Source organism: Callorhinus ursinus, unplaced genomic scaffold, assembly GCF_003265705.2.
Source record: "Callorhinus ursinus isolate GAN/ISIS: 27379988/994484 unplaced genomic scaffold, GSC_fseal_2.0 scaffold12, whole genome shotgun sequence".
Lineage (NCBI taxonomy): Eukaryota > Metazoa > Chordata > Mammalia > Carnivora > Otariidae > Callorhinus > Callorhinus ursinus.
Window position 1 is genome coordinate 47,000,526 of NW_027397074.1, and position 23,125 is coordinate 47,023,650.

At 39.7% G+C, this 23,125-nt stretch overlaps 1 protein-coding gene and 1 pseudogene across 9 annotated transcripts in view; one reads left to right on the forward strand and one right to left on the reverse strand.

The window, feature by feature from the left end:
* PDE1C (phosphodiesterase 1C) overlaps positions 1-23,125 on the reverse strand; it is a 648,442-nt gene that overhangs the window by 260,052 nt on the left and 365,265 nt on the right. The gene's annotated exons all lie outside the window — the stretch shown is intronic.
* On the forward strand, positions 11,773-12,248 carry LOC112825039 (small ribosomal subunit protein uS12-like; annotated as a pseudogene).

Sequence of the window (23,125 nt, forward strand, 5' to 3'; positions counted from 1 at the left end):
CTTAGGGGACAGTTATAACAGACATGGGCACGGCTAGAACTTATAGGCATTCTCAGACCTAAGCACAAACTTCAGGGGCACAGTCCTAAGGAAATAAAGGGCTCAGAAGCAAAATGCAGGCACATTAATATGCAAATATGCCCTTCAATAAGGGCACATCATCTGTTCAACATGCACGTGGGTAAATGAGCCAGAGTAACTGCCACACTCTACTACAACTCCATCCAAACACCCATACAGAGTCCGCACAGCCAGGCACGGGCTCGGCCAGAGGATCTGTGCCAACCACACTCCACAGAGCACAGCAGAGCCTGGGAGAAGCACCGGGAATCCCTGCAGTTCCACAGCTCTTGGACCCCGCAGCCACTTCCCACGCAGCTCACGACAGGCTCCAGGTGACATTGATGCCTTATTATATGTTGATGACATGCCAGGTCCAGAACACGGAGGGAACAGCACTCCTCCATGAATGTAAAAACACTTTCAAGCAAGAACGCAGATGAACTCCAGGTGACATGTCCACAATAAGTCATCACAAGTCTTTATACTTTTCTGTATATAGTTTCAAAATTATATGTGGTGAGACATGCCTCTAAGTTTAGGTAAGGTAAGGAACCTGCACACAAATAGAGCCGCCAAGAGACAGACAGATTGTGCCACAATTACTTACTGAGTGCCTGCCATATGCCAGGAGCAATGCCAAGTGTGGCTATTGTTGGGAGAAGAAAGAGACCCCAGTAGTGGTCGGTAGATCAGGCATGAGGGCTTCTATGTCAGAGACGTATGTACAGGGGCAGTGAGTTAGAGGGGAAAGAACATGAGAATTGCATGGAAAAACCCAGTTCTGCCTCTTATCTGTGAAAATGGAGACAACCACACCTACTTCAAGGTCACTGTGAAAACCAAATAATAGCCATTATGGTTATTATGTCAGACAGTTGAATCACACTGCCATAATTTGAAACTGCGCTTCACCACTCATCAAAGGTATGACCTTTCTGTGCCTCAGCCTTCCTCATCTATAAAAGGGGGATATAGTCTTTTACAGGATGGTGATAAGGATTCAGTGAGTAAATTCATGTAAGGAACTTAGAGCGGTGTCTGGAATGTAGTGAGAATTCACAAGTTAGCTCTTATCATGCCATACCCCCAGTACTGTAAGAAGGAGCTACGAGGATGTTGGGGAAGATTTTGAATTTAAAGCAGGATTTTACCAGTGAAGGTTGGTGAGAATATGGGTGGAAAGGGAGGGATGGAAATGTAGAAAGAGGAAAAAAAACACAGAGCAGGAAAGTGGTGTGGGAAGGCAGAGGCCCAAGAGGACAACCCAGGTCCCAGGTCTCTGTCATTGGCTGCTTCTGTCCCACTCTGTCCCCAAGCCAATCCTAACCAGTGTAAGACCCTCCCACCAGCCTCAGATATCAGCCAGGAGGGTGGGAATCAGTGTTTTCATTACAGAGCAGGGGCCCAAGATCAGCCCTGGACACACACATGCCCAGGAAAACCCTCTCCAGACTCACCTGCACATCCACAAAGCCACGTTGCAGCCTCTGTTGGATCATCAAGCTGCCCCAGAATCCAGAGTCCTTTACTGAAGCCCCTTAGCTCAAGCTCCAATACGCTGCCCAGTTCTTAGGGTCATAGTCACTTCTTATCATTTTTACTTTTACAGAACACCTTCACATAATATGATTTTTTAACCTACTGATTCTCTGAGAAAGAGTACTATTCACTATCAAAAATAATGAGGTAGAAAACAAGACAGAGGAGCATAGGGGAAGGGAGGAAAAAATGAAACAAGATGAAGCCAGAGAGGGAGACAAACCATAAGAGACTCTTAATCTCAGGAAACAAACTGAGGGTTGCTGGAGTGGTGGGGGGTGGGAGGGATGGGGTGGCTGGGTGATAGACATTGGGGAGGGTATGTGCTATGGTGAGCGCTGTGAATTGTGTAAGACTGGTGAATCACAGACCTGTACCTCTGAAACAAATAATACACTATGCTAAAAAAAAAAAAAAGAAGAAGATAGTAGGAAGGGAAAAAGGAAGGAGGGGGGAATCGGAGGGGGAGACCAACCATGAGAGACTATGGACTCTGAGAAACAAACTGAGGGTTCTAGAGGGGAGGGGGGTGGGGGGATGGGTTAGCCTGGTGACGGGTATTAAAGAGGGCACGTTCTGCGTGGAGCACTGGGTGTTATACGCAAACAATGAATCATGGAACACTACATCATAAACTAATGATGTAATGCATGGTAAATAAAATAAAATTTAAAAAAATAAAATAAGGAGGTAGAGACTGATCTTTTTTTTTGTATAGAATTGTACATAAAATGGTTGCACCTGTGCAAAAGAATAGATGTACGTATATTGCCCATATGTGAATAAGAATTCTTGAAGGACACAAAAAAATGTTTATAGTGAGTTTTCTATGGAGAGTAGGACTAAGAGATCTAAAGTGAAAAGGAGACTAATTTTTCATTTAATGTAGTTTTGTATGTCTTAATTTTATACCATGCATATGTACTACTTTAAATGTTTTTTTAATTTTATTTTTATTTTTTTAAAAGATTTTATTTATTTATTTGACAGAGAGAGCCAGACAGCACAAGTAGGAGGAGCAGTATAAGGCAAGGGAGAAGCAGGCTCCACGCCAAGCAAGGAGCCTGATGTGGGGCTCGATCCCAGGATGCTGGGATCATGACCTGAGCCGAAGGCAGACGCTTAACGACTGAGCCACCCAGGCGCCCCTCAGAAGTTCATTCTAATGTCTAAATAAAAGCATGTTTTCCAGGTACATAGAAAGTTATTGGTAAGTAACAGCTGCCTATCACCACTACTATCATTATATGTATAATAAAACTTGTAGGGGCGCCTGGATGGCTCAGTCATTTAAGCGTCCAACTCTTGGCTTCAGCTCAGGTCATGATCTCAGGGTCGTGAGACTGAGCCCCATGTGGGGCTCTACACTTAGTGTGGAGTAGTCTGCTTGAGATTCTCTCTCTCCCTCTGCCTTTCCTCCTGCTCTCTCTCTCTCTCTCTCAATAAATAAATAAAATCTTTTTTAAAAACCTGTTGTATAATTAGTAACTAATAATTATTGTATGATTATTTGTATAATAACTATGTATGTAGTAGTAACTGTGCTCAAGCTTATTCATGTGCATCAGATCTCCCCAGGGGGGCTGTGAGCTCCATGAGAATAGCTCCTGTCTGGACTGGCCTTGGCTTACAGCCCCTCCTGCAGAGATCATCATCACAGACTAACTGACTGAACCAATACACACAGGAAGAACTGCCCTGCCCAACCACCCCCTGGGTGAAGGAGCAAACATATCCCATTTCCATGTTGCAGATGTGGAAACTGAGGTCCAGGGAGGTCATGTTGAGAAGCCAAAAGTCAAAAAGTTGGGGGAGGAGCTCAAACAAAATCCAGGTCCCCAAGGCTCCCAGGCAGAACCTTCCACCAGCTGTGGCGAGCACATTAAAACACAGTAGACTGAGCTCAGTGCCAGCATTGAGACTGATGCTGAAAACCCAGTGAGAACCAGAGTGGGGACTACTAAGTGAGCTCTCTAAATCAGACCAACAAACATCATTTCATTATGCACATATATAGTAAGATTTCCCCCTGCTACCTGTTATATTAGCCAGGGTTCTCCAGAGACACAGAACCAATGGGAGATATACATATATAATATATATACACATACACATATATAAAAGGAGATTTATTACAAGGAATTGGCTCAGGCAATCATGGAGGATCTGCTGGAGACCTGGAGACCCAAGAAAGCCATCAGTGTCATTTAGTTCCAGTCTGAAAGCCTGAGAACCAGGGAAGCTGATGGCATAAATCCCAGTCCAGAAGGAGGAGAAAATGAGATGAGATGTTCCAGCGCAAGCAGTGAGGCAAGAAAAAGAGAGGCAAATTCCTCCTCCCTCCGCCCTTTGTTCAATTCAGGCCCTCAACCAGATGGATGACCACCCAGTTGGGGAGTGCAATCTACTTGACTGAGTCCACCAATTCAACGCTCATCTCATGCAGAAACGGCCTCACAGACACACCCAGAAACATGTTTAATCTGGAACCCCAGGGCCAGTGAAGTTAACACCTAAAATCAATCCTCACACCAGTAAAGTCACCTTAGGGGCACACACATGTGCATGGATTCCATACAAGTACAGAGTAACCTGCAGGGGAAGAAAACAACCCCATATGAACCACAGAGAGCGCTTCCGGGAGCATCCTGCCAACCAGCACGGAAACATGAGGACCGCGGTTCTGCGCAGCCGCCGCTGACAACAGTCACCTAGGTAAATACTGGTTCTGCCACATGACCTGGGACAAGTTGATCCTCTATGAGCTTCAGTTTCTTCATTTGCAAAATGAGAATGATACAGGTACCTACCACATAGGGTCTACTACAAGGATTACATGAGATAAAAGGTAATAAGTAATTAGAAAGCTGCCTGACTTAAAAAGTACTCAATGAACATTGGTTGTGTTTACTGTTTCTATTATTAGAGATAAAAAGTCATAGCAAGACCATAAACACCACACACACACACACACACACGCACGCCCGCGCACATACGCACACACATTCCACCCCAAGAATTACTTGTCACATCCTATGGTATTTTGAACAGACTATATCATACCACTTAGCACAGACACTAAAATGAGTTGTGTGCAGATCTGCCTCCTTTCTAGACTGAATTCTTCCTGAAGTCAACACAGTTTGTATCTTACCCAATTTTATATCCTCAATGCTTAATACTTGGAAGGTCCTCATACATGTTTGTTAAAAATGTCAAAGTGGAATGAGAAATTCTGAATCATTTAGACTCACAGAGTGATAACCCCAAGCAATATTTTAAAAATTGAAATTTGGTTTCTTTTCATTTTGTGGATGTCTTTTTAGATAGTTCACCATAAAAGCAATATCTATAAATAAAGCTAACTTGTTCTCTGAGGCCCACTCATGTGCTAAACCATCAGCCCTCTAGCTTCTTTTGATGCTCATTCAACTTCATTTCTGCAAAGTTTAAGCCAACACATTTGACCAAATGAATACAATTCATCAAAGAGCCCAGGCTGCCACAGATCTACACAGAGATCCAATCAACAGGTTGTCTCTGCAATGGGGACAGGCAGATCCCCTTTAACAAGGGCAATACCTCAAATCAGTTCTCTTTCTTACAGCTTGGTGGGAGCGGGGAGGCACGCATAGAGGTACTCGCAAAGGAAACTCTAACTCTTTTCCAGGCACTCCGGCAAAATTCTGCAAGTTGATATCTCTGTCAAGCAGGTTGTGAGACTGTGAGCTCCAAGAATGCACCAATAGCAAACCTTATTCCATTTCTATATAGTGCAATCACGTTTGTCCTCAGATATAATTGTGTGGTTCAAGATAAAACACACCATACTACAATGCTTATTGTCTTTAACTGTAAGCCCCATCTATCACGGAAGCCAGATTCACTCCTTGCCTAAAGCCAGTAATATGTCTTTGGGATAAAGCACAAACTTTGGGAGCTTAGTAACTTCGTTACACTACATGGCCCAGCCATTACAACACAGCTGTGGCTGGACTCAACCACCACTGTAGTTACTCGAGCCAACGTCATGTTTACAAAGGACAGTTTGTTCCTAGGGAGGCAGAAGACTGGTTCTTAGAGCTGTTCATTTATTCTCTACTGTTTGTTGAGTGCCTACTTTGTGCCACACTGTTCCAGGTACTGTGCTATCCAAAAAGAAAAGAAAAGAAAGAAAACATTTTTTGTTCTTATGGAGTTTAATGTTAGAGAGAAAAGACTGACAAAAAAAAATTGAACAAAAGCTTATTTCAGGTAATGATAAGAAGAATTCTTCATAAGAAGAATCAGGAAGGCCTTTCCTATGAGGTGAAATATGGATGATGAGAAGGGGCTTCATGCAAAGATTGCCCTTTGCACAGAATTTAATCTTACCGTTCTGTTCATATCTCTGCAGAGCTCTGTGGAAGAACCACATGCTCAGTTTTCCAGAAAGTCACAGCTAAGATGGATCATGAAAAGTTGAACTCAACTCCATGCAAATCCCTAGATCCCTAGAGAGATCCTGTCAGACCCTTGAGTGTAGTCTAGACACTTGGGGGAAGCCTCTGTTGTTTAAATGGCACCCAAGACACCTGAAAACAAATAGGACTCATATAACAAAACAGTTTATTTTGAATTGTCATTACCTCATTAAGGATAATATCCCTTCTCTAAACTTTACTGGCAGAGGAGTGAGTTGAAAATGCCTGGAGAAGGCAACCAAAAGGTCCACAGATGGAGTGAATACTTACTGTAAACTGGCCACCTGATGTCTGCCCCCCCCTTTCTTCTGGCAGTAGTAAACTCATCTCATCCCCACTTTCAGGTCTCCTGCTTTGAGAGAACCAGACTGCCAGCTCCAGGAAGGAATGTCTCACTCAGACCCGGCCAGTGTGCACACTGACCCACTCCTCCACAGGACCTGCTATAGAATGGACATGTGGCCCAAGCTTCTGCAGTCCAAGTAAGCCCCGGGATGTGGGCAAGAGTTAGTAGAGATAATGTTTCAGTCTGCTGGACTGAACCTGGAGGTACATGAGGTCTAGCTGCAACAACTAAGCCTGGCAGAGAACAGAGCCTTTGTGGAGCAGGAGTGTGGGAAAACAGAGTGAGACACGGGGCCTAGATGTCTTCATCTCAACACCTGGATCAAGCCACACCTAAAGCCAAGATACTCTCTGATTCTCAAATTCATTGGTTAATAAACTATCTCTTTTTTCTTATACCATTATAAAAATGGGTTTTCTATCACATGCCACAGAAAAAGTCCAAACACATACCACAGGTAAATTCTCCTTAATACCAAATTACTGAGAACCAAATACACTTCCCAATATATTCAAAGAGCCATTTGTAAGGAATTCTAGATTGATATAAGAGAAAAATGAGGTCTCTTCTGATTTCCAATAATCAATAATTCTTTAGTTGGCACACACTATGTTTTCGTATTGGTTCCAGCTTCTATAGAGGATGAAAATGTATAAAACATTGCTTCCCTGGCCTCAAAGTGCATATCCTACAATCTATCACTGTTACTAATGTTTTACTAATCCATAGAGCTTTCTAGGATATAGAGCATTTTTGAAACTTGAACTTTGGGTGCAAAGAACCAGACTAGATTCATCCAAACCCTGAGTTTATAAACTCTCATCATTGCCCCATACATGGCTCTTTTTTATCAAGTGCCCACTAACCCTTACTCACACCACTTTGTTACATCTTCACAACTGCACAAGGAAGCTGAGATTCTGGGACATCACCCAAACCTCACAATTAATGAGCTCCCTCTCCCCCTCATTGGCCTGTTCATAAAAGTATAAAAGAAGGAGTTCCTCCAATCACACTAGCAAGAAGCTACACCATACTGGCTGGTGTCTTTGAAAGGTATAGCTCAGAACTGACACTTCACATCTGCCACCAAGCACAGAGCCAGAATTTATGGGATTGCTTCTAGTCAACTGCTGATTTCTCATCTTTGAATGCAGTCATTTTAAAGACATTTTGCACAAATTCAGTTGGTACCCACAGATACACTGAAATAGTCAAGCCAGACTTAAATCAGATTTTTCAGGATAACTTTTTTTTCAAAAGTCACTTCTTTAAAATGTCATTACTGGCTTTCTTTAGTGGCATGCTTTTTCTGCAGATCAATGATAGGTCTACTGTCCCCTTTTTTTGGTTCCACTGGTTCTAACTGAAGCACATCAGGTAAGAAAAGGCACAGGGGGATTTACTTAATCTAGAAATAAAATCACCTAAAAAAAAGAATTTAAAAAATTTTACAAGTAATTGATTTCTACGTCTTTGCCTGAAAATGACTCTCTCTTATTCTTCTGGTACATTAAATTGGTGAAGCAGTTTCACTTTTTGGGTGCAATGCTCTCAGAAGAATTAACATTTTCTACATTGATTAATTTAGAAAAATTGTTTTATTCACACTTAAATACAAAATGCTCTCCCATGCTATACAATTCAAGGGGTAGGGGATACAAGAGTAAAAGAAATGTTTCTATAGTAGTGGATGTTTACAGGGGACATAAACCATGGCCTGGGTCCCAGATCCTTCAGACACAACCCGTGGATGGGTGTCTTGGATCAGAAGCCTGGTGTTCAAGGAGGGCTTCCCTGCTAGGTCCATCACCTTACAGTTGGTGCGAGCAGTACAAGACAGATTGAGGCCATTTCCCATAGGATGATAAGAGCTCAATATTGGAATGTTCTCTTTCTGCTCATAGACGCAGGAAACAAAAACATGATACAATTCCATAAACAAGCAAGTTGGGTATGAAAGAGAAACATGGTTGGCACTGGCAATAAAGTGCACATATGGCCAACAGACATGAGAAACAGGAAGACGTGGTGGCCCTTGGGGTCAACCAATGCAGTCAGAAACAAAGGGCCACCATGATACAAAGTGCTCTATCTATGGAGTCAGCCTGGGCAGGCGTCAATCCCAGCTCTGCCACCTCCTGCTTCACGGCCATATGGCAGGACAAGAATAGGAACATGTCTAGTGTCTGGCACATTCAGTGGTGGTGGTCTCCCTTTCTCTCCTCCCCACTCACCTTCTATGATAATCCTTGGTGTGATCAAAGCCTCATGTTTTCCAAGGTTTACCTTATTTTTATAATATTCAAGTACATGCATCATGACTAAAACAGTGAGTCCAGAATTTGGAATCCCATAAGCAACCCTATTTTCCATTAAGTTTGTCTAATTAACTCTATTAGGATCCAGAGATAGAACTTACCTGTGTCAGAGTTAATTGCATGCCGTTGTCTGTTCAATACTTCTGTCTATACACAGGCCTTGCGTCCTCAGAAACAAACTTTACCCTCACATATGCCCCATTAACTCTTTCCCCCAAAGAGCCACTTCAGCACACCTACCACACTGGCCTCCTAATTGTACTTTGTTTCTAACATAAGCGTCAGCCCACTGGCTTGTAGAATATTGTAAATCAGATCAGTTGTATTACTAATTCTCTTGGCTGGGATCAGAAATATGGGGAAAAGAGGCCACTGAAAGGAACCGTAAAATGACTGTAATTATTATTTTTCATATGTCATTAAGGTTTATCCTAAGATAAATAATCAAAATAGCTAGTAATATAAATAATGATTACCTACTTCGGGTCTGGAATATCAGTGATCAGATTTACCCTCCTGTGAGAAACAACCTAAAAATGGGCAAAATCTATAATTCAGTGGTTTTCAAGACACTGGACATCAAGGCAACAAAGAACAGGCAACGAAGGGTGGTATCTGAGACACGGGAAACAAACAAGGGGAGCTGTCTAATTGCCAGAGCTCACTGCCTTGAGAAAGTTTCCAGGGCTCAGTGCAGGGGCGGGGAACCCAGGTGGAGCCTGGTGCACTCCCCAAGTTAGGAGACAGCGCTGAAATTCCAAAGAGACCAAGGCAGCTAGAATGTGCAGGACAGGCTACCTGAGAAAGAAGAACTGCAGAAAGAGAAAACATCAGAGATCTACAGAGAATCCCACCTGCGTATCTAGCTAAGTAATGTCAGTGCCTATGTGTGAGGAAGATATGACTGCTTTTTACTGCAACAGCACCGTCAAGCAGTTACAGCAGCAACCATATGGCCCTCAAAGCCAAAAATTTACTATTTTGCTCTTTACAGAAAAAAATTTGCCAACTCCTGACTAACATCATACTTCATGGTAAAAGACAGAATGCTTTCCTCCTAAGATCAGGAACAAGTCAAGGATGTCCCCTCTCACTACTTTCTATTCAACATTATTCTGGAGATTGTATCCAGTACATTAAAGCAGGAGGGAAAAAGTAAAAGACATATAGGTTATAGGGAAGAAGTAAAACTACCTTTATAGACAACATGATCTTTTATGTTGAAAACCTGAGGGACTCTACCTAAAAGCTACTAGAACTAATCAGTCCAGCAGGTTTACAGGATACAAGATCATTATACAACAACCAATTGTACTTCTATATGTGATAAATGAACAATAAGAAGTTGAAACTTAAAAAGAATGCCACTTAATATAAAAGAACTTCAAGTACCATCTTCTTTCATTAAGATAGAAGAGTTTAGCCTAATGCTTCACTCACTGAAACTACACTGTATATAAACCATCATTGAAGTAACTTCTTACATCAAGACATAAGAGTTTGTACACTTAGGGAAAAAATAAAAAATTAAAATAAGCATGATCTCATTTATAATAATACAAAAATATGAAATAATAATAAATCTGGTAAGAGATTGTTAAGACCTGAATGCTAAAAACTACAAAATGTTGTTGAAAGAAATTAAAGGAAACCAAAATAATGGTGAGATATACTGTTTATGGGTCAGAAAATTCAATATTGTTAAGATGTCAAACCTCCCCCAAATTTATCTATAGATTCAACACAATCCAAATCAAAATTAGAGAGGGAAATTTTTTTTTTAGAAATTGACAAATTGACCCTAAAATTCATATGGAAATGGAAAAGTCCTAAAATAGCAAAGCAACTTTGGAAAAGAGCAAAGATTTTCAAAACTTTGGAAATGCAACCTGGTTTCACAGTTTATTACAAAGACAGTTTGGCATTAGCATCAAGATAGACAAATAGAGCAACAGAACAGAATAAGAGTCTTAAAACAGACATACAGATATATAGAAAACTGATTCTCAAAGATGAAATTGCAATGCAGTGGAGAAAGGCTACTCTTTTCAACAAATGGGGCTGGAACTACTGGACATTCATACACAAAAATCTAAGCTTCAATCCATCCTTACCACCACGTACAAAAATCAACTCACAATGGACCACGGACCTAAACACAAATCCTAAAGCCTCTAAAAGAAAATATAAAAGAAAATCCTTGTGACACTGTATTAGTTTGCTATGGCATAAGCAAGTGCCATGAATTGGGTGGCTTAACAGAAATTCATTGTCTCACAGTTTTGGAGGCTAGGAAGTTCCAGACCAAGGTGTTAGCAGGTTGGGTATCTTTCTGAGGGCTAAGAGACAAAGATCTGTTCCAAGCCTCTTTCTCTGACCTGCAGATGGCCATGTTTACCCTGTGTCTCTATAAATCATCTTCCCTACGTGTATGTTTGTCTTTGTATCCAAACGTCCCCATTTTATAAAGATACCAGTCATACTGGATTAGGGCCCACCTTAATGACTTCATCTTAATTTGATTACCTCTGTTAAGACCCTATAGGTACAAATAGGCACAAATAAGGTGAAATTCTGAGGCACAAAGGGTTAGGACTCTGAAGTATCTTTTTTGGGGAAAAATAATTCAACCTACAAGAGACATCAAAATCACAATCCATAAAAACAACAAACTGATAAACTACACTCCATCAAAATTAAGACCATCTATTTCTTCAAAAGACAGTTAAGAAAATGAAGAGCAAGCCACAGAGTGCAAGAAAATATTTTCAAATCACATGTCTGATACAGAATTTGTGTCTAAATTATACAAAGACCATCAAGATGCAATAATAAATTAACAACTTTAAAATGAGAAACAGATTTGAACAGATATTTTATCAAAGAATACATACAGGTAGCATATATGTACATGAAAAAAATGTTCAACATAATTAGATGATACAGAAATATAAACTAAAACCACAATGAGATACCACTGCTCATCTATTGGAACAGCTACAATTAAAAAGACTGAGTGCCTCGCTTTTGCTTAGGCCCGTGGCACCGGCAGGATGGGTAAGTGTCGCGGTCTCCGTACTGCCAGGAAGCTCCGCAGCCACCAACGAGATCAGAAGTGGCATGATAAACAGTACAAGAAAGCCCATTTGGGCACAGCCCTGAAGGCCAACCCTTTTGGAGGCACTTCCCATGCAAAAGGAATTGTGCTGGAAAAAGTAGGAATTGAAGCCAAGCAGCCAAATTCTGCCATCAGGAAGTGTGTCAGGGTCCAACTGATCAAGAATGGCAAAAAAAATTTGTACCCAATGATGGTTGTTTGAATTTTATTGAGGAAAATGATGAGGTTCTGGTTGCTGGATTTGGTCGCAAAGGTCATGCTGTCGGTGACATTCCTGGAGTTCGCTTTAAGGTTGTCAAAGTAGCCAATGTCTCTCTTTTGGCCTTATACAAGCAAGAGGAAAGACCAAGATCCTAAGTTTTGATGGTGAAAACATGACAACAATAAATTTTTTTAAGCCAAAAAAAAAAAAAAAAAAAGACTGAGTGCCTCATGGCTATGCAGTAACTGGAACTCTCGTACTCTGCTGGTAGGAATATAAAATGGCACACATTTGGAAAACCGTTTGGTGGTTTCTTAAAATTTTAAACACGTATCTACTATATGATCTAACCATTCCACTTCTAGGTATTTATTCTATGAAAGTGAAAGTCTATGTCCACACAAAAACTTTATTTGTAATAGCCCCAAACGAAAACTACAAAAGTGAAAGTCTATGTCCACACAAAAACTTGCCTATAATATTCTTAGCAACTTTATTTGTAATAGCCCCAAATGAAAACAATTCAAATGCCCATCGAGAGTGAATGAATAAAAATACTGTGGCATTTAATCCCTAGAGTGGAATAATATTCCACAATATAAAGAATGAAGCACTGATACATGCTACATGGATGACTCTGAGAACAGTGATACTAAGTGAAAGAAGCCAGTCTAAAAAGAATACAAACTGTATGAATCCATATATGTAAAATTCTAGGAAATGCAGAATAATCTACAGTGCTAGAAAGCAGATAACTGGAAATGGACATTTAGAGAGAGAGAGCAAGGCAGAGCTAGAGGGAGGCATTAAAAGGGTCATGAGCAAAGCTTTGGAGGTGATGGATATTTCTTTATCTTGAATATGGAAATGGGTTCATGGGTGTATGCATGTGTTAAAACTTATATTGTACACTTTAAATAAGTACAATTGATTGTGTGTGAACTATACTCAATAAAGCTGATGTTAAAATACTCATTTCACATTCAGATGGCCTCTGTTTCAAGTCCTGGCTCTATCTCTTTCTAGCTTTGTGATCTTAAGCAAGTTTATCTCTGAGGCTCACATTCTCAGACTGCAAAATGGTAATTCATAACACTTATTTCCCAGGGCTGTTGTGGATATCAACTGATAACTAACTCAGTGTCTGAAAATAAGAAATAATTAATTATAGTTATTATTAATAATCACAATAATGAAGTTACTCTTTCTTACTTTTTAACTTTCTATAAAAGCTGCCTTGAAAGACAAGACATACAATCCATATTTTCAGAACCTAGAAAGCTGAGTGTTCTCCACTTTCTTATTCAGTATTTCAGATAGTGCTCATGTAAATGAGTTTTGCTAAATCAAAAAGGGCATTGGCAGAAAGTCAAAATGTGTTTTCTGATCCTTTAAAATCATATTTTCAAATATGAGTTGTGACCTACCCTGCTATTAACACAATGGGTTTAGTTATACAGCCTCAGCAAAATAATGTTTTCTTATACTTATATAATCCTTCCTCAACTGCAGTTAGCAAAACTACATTTCAAGTTTTACACACACACACACACCCCTCAAAATTTTCAACTTAAAGGTCTTTTTACATATGTGCAATTTAGACCCTCAAGAAAGAAAGCATGAATAATTACTGTCCCCTCACACAGAACACATGGGTGGGCCTATGGGATTGTGCAAGGAAAAGAGACAGGCCTGGGTAGCATCCTTATAATATGTGAGTGGAAGACCCAGTCTGAAAAGATGGCCTTAAACACTGCAAAAATTAGTAGAAAGGCAAGATACACAAGGACTTTGCTGAGATTCTGGAAAACAAAATGAGGAAAATTCACATGCAAAAGGCATTAAATGTCAAGTCTGCAATAGACAATTTAAAAACATTTAAAACCTATATAGTCAGTGACACAAAAAACTTCTGATATAATCTGACTCAAAAGATCACACCTTCACAGCAATGGTTTGTGAAAAAGTGACATCGTTATAATGCCTACAGATCTGGTTTATTTAGGAGCAAAAACCTTCAAGAATTTTCATTTTACTATATCTTTAAGAAATATAGCAAAGTTTTTTTTTTAAACTCCCAAGATTAGAAAGTACTCTTTTATTCCTAGCACGTATTTTCCCAGTTCACAAAAAGAGACAGGGTATGCAGTGCTGCAAAGAAATCTCAATTACAAGTGTGCTGCTAAAACCCTAGCTTTCAAGGTGTGTATATTTAGAACTTGCAGAGGTAAAGCAGGTATTACTGAGCAAATGACCAAAATAAGGAATCAAATATTTAACTGACAGTATAAATGGTGACCCTCTAGTTTGTACGTGTTTACAAATGTAGTAACACTTATAATAATAATGGTTTCCAATATGTACAGGCACTGGGGTTTATCTCTACATGGGTAAGGTTTCATCTAGGCTTAAAGTCAATAAAGTTCTTTACCTCCTTTTCTCTCCTGAGCAATGTGTTATAGCAAAGCCCTACATACAGCCTGAGACCTGGGTTTGAATCTGTAGAGCAATTTCCTAGCTCTTTGATCTAGGGCAGTTTACTTAATCTCACTTCGTCTCAGTTTCCTCTTATACAAAACATGCACAAAACTAGTATATTTTATTGTGAGGATTAAATGAGATAAAGCTTATGAAGTGTTCAGCACAGTGTCTTGCAAAAGAAAGTACTTAGTATTAGCTTCTAATTAAGGCAGGTACATTTCTAGTCCTCTAAAAAAGAATAAATCAGACATGGAGCTGGAATCAAAATTAGAAATGTATGGAAAAATGGATTAAAAATAGGGGGGAAATCCATTTTCTAAACCAACTGTGTGAAAGCAGTCTGGGGCCATACCATCTCAACAAACCAGATTAGGAGGCCGGAAATTGTTCCACTGCTTGAGGAATAACCAGCTCACTCAGGCAGAAAATCCCAAATCTCCATGTTGTGTTGAGATGGCACTTGAATGAAGTTCATGATTGGATAGTCTGTGATTTTTCTAACCAACGTTTCTGTAAAAGTCCACACTATCTCATACAAACCAGTTGTTTGAGTTTTAAGATATCGCATCTAAATGCTAGGAGCAAATTTAAATGTCTACAAACTATGTAGAGGAAAATATTGCTGAAAACCATACAATTTAGAGGTGACCCACTTCTCCAACCCAGCCGGTCCCACCACTAACATTTTTAATGCCAAATTGTTAAACTGATGCTTTATTTCTCTGTAAGCTAAAGGAATACAGATAACCAATGTTTAAGATAAAACAAGCCAGGGAAATATAAAGGAAAATTATTTTTTATTCTGATGTCCTCCCTCAGTACATGGAAGCCAGGTACTGGCAACAATATTTTGACCTCTTATTTTTTTAAGATTTTTTCATTTTTATTTATTTGACAGAGAGACAAGTGAGAGAGGGAACACAAGCAGGGGGATTGGGAGAGGGATAAGCAGGCTTCCCGTGGAGCAGAGAGCCCGATGCAGGGCTCGATCCCAGGACCCTGGGATCATGACCTAAGCAGAAGGCAGATGCTTAACAACTGAGCCACCCAGGCGCCCCTTGACCTCTTATTTTTAAAAAGCAAAGATGCCATAAAGGAAAAGGTTGATATTAGGTTTTGCTAATAGATTTTCCTACTGAAAAATTTTCCACACATCAAAAGAAATCATAAGAAAAAATTTTAAAAGCAATGATAAACTAGAGGGAAAGCAAAAATAAAAGACATAGGATTCACACTTTTTTGCTTATAAACAGTTCCTAGATGGAAATATGGACAAAATACAAATAACTAATTTACAAAAGAAAAATTATAATCATTGTTGATACATGTTCAATCTGGTAATCAAAAAGATGCACACTAAAGCAATATAGGATCAGAGTCACCTATCAGATATAAAATATAAAATACCAATGGTAAGCATATAGGAATTTCCCAGAGAATAATTTTTCAATATGTATTAAAAGCTTTATAGATTTTTCATACTCCTTAAATTCCCACTAAAGGGATTTTTCCTAATCCTAGGGAAAAAACTGGAAGAGTACATAAAAGAATCCATGCATCAGAACAGTGCCTATAAAACGAAAAATTAAAACAACTTAAATGTCAAATAAATAAAATCTTTAAAAAAAACAACTTAAATGTCCAACAATAGTGGATTGGTTAAATCAATAACGTTATAAAACATATGGAAGAATACTATGCAGACATTAAGAATGATGCTTTAGAGGCAGATTCATGGACAAGGAAAGTCATTAATATATCAACAAAGTGCAGACACCTGGGTGGCTCACTCAGTTAAGCATCTGCCTTCAGCTCAGGTCATGATCCCGGGGTCCTGGGATAGAGTCCCGCATCGGGCTCCCTGACAGCAGGGAGCCTGCTTCTCCCTCTGCCTGCCACTCCCCCTGCTTGTGCTCGCTCGCTCTCTCTCAATGTCTCTCTCTCTGACAAATAAATAAATAAAATCTTTAAAAATATATATATATCAATAAAAAGTAATAAAGCCATTTCAAGAATGTGTGTGTAGTCTAATCCCATTGTAACATTCTTTTGCAGTGAACGAAATTTGGAAGACTATGTATATGAAAATGCTGACAGTAGTTCTCTGGGAAGTAGAATTTTGAATGTTTTAAATTTTTATGTTTCCTGTGAACAAGACACAGTCAGACATAGCATAATGGTTAAGAACATAGGCTGTAGAGTCAGCTTGACTGAGTTCAAATCATGGCTCCAACACTTACCAACTGTGTGTCCTTTTTCAAATTATTTAACCTTTCCATGCCTCCACTTCCTTTCTGTAAAATGGAGATAATAAGTGCCTATCTCACAGAGTTACCGTTAGTACTAAATGGTAGCTCTCCTAAAATAGTTCATGACACCTAGTAAAGACTCAGTAATGCTAATTACTGTTATTATTATTATTATCATTTTTTACCTGTGTTCTTATATGGTAAATAAAAATAATAATGCTGAAAATATTAAGACAAAAATACCTTGACAGTGAAAAGGGTGTCAAGAAAATTCAATGAGAAGACAAGTCTTCTCAACAAATGGTTCTGAGACAACTGGATATCTGCACATAGAAGAATGAAGGAGGAGTGCTACCTTACATCATACACAAAAATTAACTCAAAAGGGATCACAGACCTAATTGTAAGGGCTAAAACTATAAAACATTTAGAAAAAAACGTAGAGTAAATCTTGTAAAGTTGGATTAGACAATATTTTCTTAAATATGACACCAAAAATATAAGTGACAAAAGAAAAAACTGATAAATAGGACTACATCAAAATCAAAAGCCTTTGTGCTTCAGAGAACACCATCAAAAAAGCAAAGGACAACATCCACAATGGGAAAAAATATTTCCAAGTCATATATTTGATAAGAGACTAGTATTTAGAACGCACCAAGAACCCTTAAAACTTAAAAATCAAAAAAGACAAATAACCCAATTAAAAAAGGCCAAAAGATCTGAATAGACATATCTCCAAAGAAAATATACAAATGGCCAAAAGGAACTTGAAAAGATGCTCAGTATCTTTATCCATTAAGAAATGCAAATCAAAACCACAATGAGCTACTACTACTTCACATCCACTAGGATGGCAACAATCCAAAAGACAGATAATAACAAATGCTGCTGACGATGTAGAGAAATTGAAACCCTCGTTCACTGTTGGTGAAAATTTAATATGGTACAGCTGCTTTGGAAAACTATTAAGCAATCCTCAAAATGTTAAGCACAGAGTTACCACATTACTTAGCAATTCCACACCAAGGTATACAATCAACAGAAATGAAAATACTAAAAATATGTCCACACAAAAACTTCCATAGGGATGTTCAGAGCAGCATAAATCATAACAGCCAAAATGTGGAAACAACCCAAAGGTCAATAAACCGATGAACAGAGTCTAGTATATTCATGAAATGAAGTATTATTTGGCAATAAAATGGGGTAAAATATTAATACATGCTACAACATGGATGAATCTCAAAAACATCATGCTAAGTGAAAGAAGCGAAACACAAAAGACCACATATTGTATTATCCTATTTATATGCAATGTCTGGAATAGGCAAATATATAGAGGCAGAAAGTAGATTAGTGATTGCCTAGAGCTGAGGGAGAATGGGAGGTAAGAATAAGGAATGAATACAAATGGGCATTGGGTTTCCCTTTCAACTGATAAAAATGCTCTAAACTTAAATTTTGGTCATGGTCACACAATTCCGAATATATGAAATATATTGACTGTACACCTTAAATGGGTGAATATTTTGGTATTGAACTACATCTCAATGAAGATATTTAAATTTTTTTTTCTAATTCCCTGATAACTCTGTGCTTCACTTCCTAAGAATGTCCTTGGAAGAGCAAGCAGTTTATAAGAGAAGCAAAAAAAACATAGTTTAAAAAGATCTCCTACCAAACCGTTAAGGCTCCAGAAACTTCCTTTTCATATTCACCCACAGCTGACTCCTCCCCCATGACTCACCCCTTAAATCTTTATTGAGCACCTGTGCTAAGCCAGGCATACCACTAGGGAATGGGACACAAAGGTGATCAAACCCTAACCAAGTTTACAATTGAGTGGAGGGGCACCACAAGTCACATTAATGCAAGACAGGCAAAGTATAAGGTGCTTGGCAGCACATGGCAGGCTGGCAAAAGGAAGCATCATGGAAGCCGTGATGTAAACATGGAGAACTGGAGGGTGAATCAGAGGTAGCAAGCAAAAGTGCTGGAGAAAGAAGGAACTGATTTGGGCAGAAGGAACAGGTGCAAGGTCTGGAGGTTCACACATTGTCTGGGGAAGTAAAGTACATGCAATATGGTCGAGAAGACGGTGTGCACTACGGTGGTAAAGGCAATTAGGGTTCTTCATGGAAGGCCAGGTGTACCATGTTAGGGAGTTCAGATATTAATTTGAAAATAATGCAGAACCATTAAACAGAAAACTTACATGATAACACTGGTGGTTGCTGTTTTAGCAAGATTACTCTGGCTTCGGGATAGCTACACATGATCCAGAGGAAATATGATAAGCAAATATCTGAATTTGGAGGCCACCAGGTAAGAAATGGCAGCCCAGACTGTGCTACTGATGGTGTGGGCAGAGAAAGGCAGCTGGATCCAAGAGGTATTTCACAAATTGATGGGACACAATGTTGTATATGGGATAGAGAAATCAGAGGAAGGAAGGACAACCCCAGGCTGTGGCTTTGGCAACTGGATGGATGATGACACCATTTATCAAAATAGAAAGCATGAAAAAGCAGCAAATTTGGAATGGAAGATATTAAACATATTCCATTTGGACTTCCTAAATTAAGGTGACAATGAGACTTCTAAGTGAAGACAAAGGTTGCATATATAGGTCTGAAGGTCAGGGAGGAGAACTGGCGGAGGGATATGGATTTGGGAATCATGATTTTGAAGAGACTAGATGAGTTCTGGGAGAAGCTGAGTTGTCGGGAAAGAGAATGAAGAGGCCCTGGGGAAGACCCCAGGGACCACTGACTCCAGGGCCATAGGAGCCCCAGTCCATGCTCCTTCAGCATCCAAGGGCCTCTCTTCTGCCCTCAGGAGTCAGCTTGGTCAGTACAGGCACTTAGGGTCTGACCACTGAAGAACCTGGTCTTCTTTCCTTAGCCCCCAGACATCCCAGCCCCTTTGTACACCTTCAGTGAGCTTTTATCCCAAGAATGTCAAGGGAAGGCTATGTGCCAAGCACTATCCTGGGTGCTGCAGTATAAAGACACCAACAAATCCCCTGCCCTGACAAAGCCTAGTGGGGCAGGGGACAAAAAGAACACAGGTGACCTCAGGACACCACAGCAAGTGGCTCCAGTAAGGCCACGCCCCAAGGGAGAGACCACTTCTACTCAGGAAATATGGGCAGGCCCTAGCGGATTGTGCTTCCAGCATGTGAGTTTTAAAGGAAGAGGAGAAATCAAAAACACAGAAATGAAACAGGCCCAGGAACATTTGCAGATTGCAAGTACTTCAGAATGGCTGTAGCTCAATGCGCAAATGAAGAAATCCTTTTATCTCAAGAGAGGGGACATCATTGAAGTATATTCAGTTGGAGAGGGTTTGATGAGGTTTGTGGTTTCTAAAAGGAAGCAGTAAAAAGAAAATTCTAATCCATGATCCAGATCCCAGGTCCCACTCAACAGGGTGCTTTTCAAAAGTGCAATACAAGTGTTAGTTTATAATCACTTGGCTATCTGCTCATATACTAATAGCAAACACTGGTTATGGGAGGAGCAGTTCTATGCTGGCCAGCAGGACCAACAGCTCCCAGGTTGTCTATCTCCCAACGCACTTACACTGTCTGAATCTCTTTAGTACATCTGAAATGTTAACAGAAGGTAAATTATTTTCTTTCCTGAGAGAGGAGTATGTAAATGGAGTCTTCTTGAATGGCAGCAGATTGATTAGGACCCATTTCACTCCCAGATCCCTGATTCTTGATGAATTTAAGAAAAACCATGTTCCTAAGTTTTATTGACAGAATGTAATTTAATTTTATAAATTCTAAATTTGTTTTTCTGAAATAGTAAGCATATAAAATGATACAAGGGCTTCCAAAATACCACAATTTTAATAGGTCCGTTGCTCAAAATTGGGCACTTAAGCCAAATCCCATAGACCTGAAGCAGAGAAATTTGCAAATACTTTAAAATCAAGACGGGGGGGGGGAATCCCACAGATTCTTGGTTTTACAAAGTAAAGACATTCAGTGTAAAATTGCAGTTATATTCTCTGAAAAGCGCATGAGAGCCTCAAATCCTGGCAATCTGTACAAGGATAAAGTGTATTCAAACAAGGCCCCAAAGAGTTCAGTCTGCATCAAACAAATTCCACACAAATCTAGAATTTTGCTCTGGGGAGCACATCAAAATCTTCCTGACAAAGTACAGATCATATACTGTTTGTTTTCATCAAGACCACCGATAGCATAAACTTCAAAGCCACGTTTTGCCCTGCAGCCATTTCCATACCCTCAGTCTGGTTAAGACATTATGGCCATGACACGGGTGGGACAATCATAGTCTCTGCGGCCAAATGCTCTGCTCTGCTTAGAAACCAGCTACACACAGGAGGAAAACACGAAACTAACATCTGAGGACTATATGTAAGAGAATTTTAGAAACAACTCCTCAATACATTCTTCTAGACTCTTCCTTAATTTGCATTCTGATCAATTTTACGGGTGCTATTACTCTTGATTTAATCCCAGATGAAGCCCGTCATTAAAGGCCACCCTGACTCTGTACTCTCTAGGCCCATGTCCTTGATATTCCCACATTCGTACTTCCATAAGCCTTCCTCACACTGCATTGAAAGAAGGTTTCTTAGAGATTCTGTTGTTTGGAAATGGACTTCTTCCAGCTCCTTACATTCTTCACTTAAAAAAAAAAATCTAAGGCACTGAACTTCTGACCGCTTTGTAGACTTTGCCCTACAAATCCCTATTGCACTGACTTCTCTCTAAACAAATTATGCTCAGCAGAAGTTCCCAGCTTTGAGTGCGTTCTTTCCACAATAATTTTTTTGGGGGGAAGGGAGAAAGGCAAACAAGAGTTAGGGGATGGTGGGGCGCCTGGGTGGCTCAGTTGGTTAAGCCGCTGCCTTCGGCTCAGGTCATGATCCCAGGGTCCTGGGATCGAGTCCCACATCGCATCTCCCTCTGCCTGCCGATCCCCCTGCCTGTGCTTGCCTCACCCTCTCCCTTTCTCACTCTCTCCCCCACCCCATGTCAAGTAAATAAATAAAATCTTAAAAAAGAGAGAGAGATGGGCGCCTGGGTGGCTCAGTTGGTTAAGCAACTGCCTTCAGCTCAGGGCATGATCCTGGAGTCCCTGGATCGAGTCCCACATCGGGCTCCCTGCTCAGCAGGGAGTCTGCTTCTCCCTCTGACCCTCTTCCCTCTCGTGCTTTCTATCTCTCATTCTCTCTCTCTCAAATAAATAAATAAAATCTTAAAAAAAAAAACAAAGTCACCAACTTTAAAAAAAAAAAAGAGAGAGGGAGGATGGCATAAGGAAAACACATCTTACCATGTATCAACACAATTCCTGTTTACCGTTTATCAGGCGCCTTAGCCATGAGACAAGATACAAACTAGATCCCACACAGGTAAGTGATAAGCAAACCAAATACTTATTCTGTACTTCCACATGTCTTTTTTATATTTTCAGAGCTTCCAGAATGCTTGGCTGAAATATTTTATGCACCAATAAAAGTTATTTTCGCACATGATTTGAATTCCAGTCATGTCTTATTTGACATTTTCAGTTTATATCATCAGCTGACATCCACTTGATGTCTATCAACAAAACTTAGGAACATAATAATTTTTCTTAAATTCACAGAATCCTGGTTGTAGGAGTGAAATGGGTCCTATTCAGTCTACTGCCATTAAGGAAGACTGTATTACACACTTCTCTCTCAGGAAAAAAAGTAGCTTACATTCTTTTAAAATTTCTGAAGAGGAAAATTCAATACATTCTCTCTTAGGATGTCTCTAGTTTCCCTAATAATCAGAGAAATCTTTTTTTCATTCCTAATGTTTAACTTAAATATATAATCAAGCTACCCCCAGGGGCCTAATATGTATTTTTATACTCTCTATCCAAAATCCTTATTATAGTGCCTGACACATAGCAGGTGCTCAGCAAATATTTAATGAATACTTATGAGAGAGAGAGAAAAAAAATGAACAGTGGGAGAGAGGGAAGAAAAGGTAGAAGAAAGAGCCAGAGGGAGGAAGGAAGAAAGGAAAGGGAGAGGAGGAGAGAACAAATAAATACTAAGAAGGATCAAAGATAAATTCAGCACTCAAGAAATTAACAACAGAGTAGCAAAGATGTGACAAGCACATAATAACCATAAAGAGGGAAGAAAAGGTAGAAGAAAGAGCCAGAGGGAGGAAGGAAGGCAGGAAAGGGAGAGGAGGAGAGAACAAATAAATACTAAGAAGGATCAAAGATGAATTCAGCACTCAAGAAATTAACAACAGAGTAGCAAAGATGTGACAAGCACATAATAACGATAAATAAAAGGAGAAAATATTAAAAGG